The sequence below is a fragment of the Piliocolobus tephrosceles genome, chromosome Y (genome assembly GCF_002776525.5).
Source record: "Piliocolobus tephrosceles isolate RC106 chromosome Y, ASM277652v3, whole genome shotgun sequence".
Lineage (NCBI taxonomy): Eukaryota > Metazoa > Chordata > Mammalia > Primates > Cercopithecidae > Piliocolobus > Piliocolobus tephrosceles.
In genome coordinates this window covers 5,215,298-5,217,581 of record NC_045456.1, presented here as the reverse complement: position 1 = coordinate 5,217,581, position 2,284 = coordinate 5,215,298, and the positions used below count along the sequence as shown (strand labels likewise).

At 41.5% G+C, this 2,284-nt stretch overlaps 1 protein-coding gene across 1 annotated transcript in view; it reads right to left on the bottom strand.

Moving 5' to 3' along the window:
- The window catches only part of LOC113222355 (sex comb on midleg-like protein 2), a 30,192-nt gene that overhangs the window by 1,248 nt on the left and 26,660 nt on the right, over window positions 1-2,284 (bottom strand). The window lies entirely within an intron of this gene.

Sequence of the window (2,284 nt, the reverse complement as noted above, 5' to 3'; positions counted from 1 at the left end):
TCCAGAAATCAGTATTTTAAAAAGTATTAGTCACAAAAAGGCTAAAGCATGTAAATATTAACAGGACTGCTAAAAAGCCCAAGTGTTATGTTAAAAGCAACATATTTTCTTTCAATCTGCTTTTCATCCTACTAAATGGCACCATCACAGCAATCCAGTCACCTAAGCCAAAAGACTGGAAATAGTAATCCTATTCTACTGACACTTGCTCAAATTAAAAGAGAAAAAAAAAGAACAAAAAAATAGTAGTCCTGGACTGGTGATTTTCTGCCCGAATGAACATTAGAATCACCTGTGACCACACTACCAGCGATACTAATTGAATTGGTCTATGGTGGGGCCTGGGAAGCAGCAATATTTTAATTATCAGGGAAATTCTAAGGTGCACTTGAGGTTAAGAACCACTACCCTAGATTAATCCCTTTCACTTACCCAAAATTCAATTAAAAACCACAACTTCCCAATCAGAGCTGGATTTTAAACCTAGGCAGTCTGTCTCGGAGTCACCTCCTTGGAGCACCCTACCCCAGCATCTGCCTGGACAACTCACTCAGGTTAAAGCCCAGTTCTCCTAGCTTCCTTGAATGCTTCCCTGACCAACCCCTGTCCACTCCTAGGCCCAGTTCCAACCAAGCCACTTTCATCTTCAATTGTAATATCACTACAGAAATGTGTTCATTCCTCTACAAGACTAAGAGATTATTAAAAACAGGTATTCATATTATTATTTCCAGCACAATAACCAACAGCGAGCAATTTTTTAAATGAAAGAACCAAGGAATCACCCGAAAACAGTAAATAAGCTCTCAACTAATTCTCGCACCAATTTAAAAAGTATATCTGGTAGGTTGGTTTCTTTTTCAAATGCCCCCTTAAAACACACCTCATCACCCTGTATTTTTCCATTGTTACTCTTTACACTCTTACAATCTGGAAGCTCCTTAATTATTAGCTTCCAAAGTCCTTTTAATTACATATTCTTTTTTTAATTTTATTTTTATAGAGACAAGGCCTCGCTATGTTGACCAGGCTGGTCTTGAACTCCTGGCCTAAAGCAATCCTCCCACCTCAGCCTCTCAAACTGCTGAGATTACAGGTGTGAGCTACCATGCCAGGCTGAATTACATATCTTAATTTGATTCGTAAAAACCACCCTGGGCTCAAACCTGTAATCCCTAATTCAGCACTTTGGGAGGCCAAGACGGGTGGATTGGTTGAGCTCAGGAGTTTGACACCAGCCTGGACAACAAGACGAAACCCTGTCTCTACAAAAAATACGAAAATTAGCTGGGCATGGTGGCAGCACAGCTGTAGTCCCAGCTACTTAGTGGGCTGAGGCAGAAGAATCACTTGAGCTCCGGAAGTCATCCAGGCTGTGGTGAGCTGTGTTCTTGCCACTGCACTCCAGCCTGGGCAACAGAGTGAGACCCTGCCTCAAAAAAAGTAAAAATTAAAATTAAAAATAAAAATAAATTTAAAAAAAAACCCACCCTGAAAGCCAGCAAGTCAAAAGGTAGATGATTAAAGATCAAAGTATTTGATAAATAGCTGATAAGTAAGAAGCAGAGTTACATGAAAGGGCTAATGGTTAACTGCCTGTTACCATGTATGAGAAGAAAAAAGTGGGGAGGTGAGCTGCATTTAACAAAAAATAAACATGGCAGTTGACAAGCTTGTGCTAGATGCTCACAGAATGCAGAAAACATTCAACACACACATAAGGATCCCAGGAACTTACACTGTCATATAACAGACTGAGACTTCCTGTAGCAAAGCAAATTAAGTTCAAATTGCAATGTATATTTTCTGCAACAAAACAATTAAAAGACTGGAATAAGCAATGCAATAGAACTAATTTTAAGATTCAAATATATAACCTAGGCTGGGCATGGTGGCTCACGCCTGTAATCCCAGAACTTTGGAATGCCGAGGTGGGCAAATCATTTGAGCCCAGGAGTTAGAGACCACCGGGGCAACATAGCGAAACCCTATCTCTACAAAAAGTATACAAATTGGCTCATGCCTGTAATCCCAGAACTTTGGGAGGCCGAGGTGGGTGGATCATGAGGTCAGGAGGTTGAGACCAGCCTGACCAACATGGTGGAACCCAGTCTCTACTAAAAATACAAAAATTAGCCAGGTGTGGTGATGCACACCTGTAATCCCAGCTACTCAGGAGGCTAAGGCAGGAGAATCGCTTGAACCCAGGAGGCGGAGGTTGCAGTGAGCCAAGATGGTGCCATTGCACTCCAGCCTGGGTGACAGAGCGAGACTCATCTCAAAA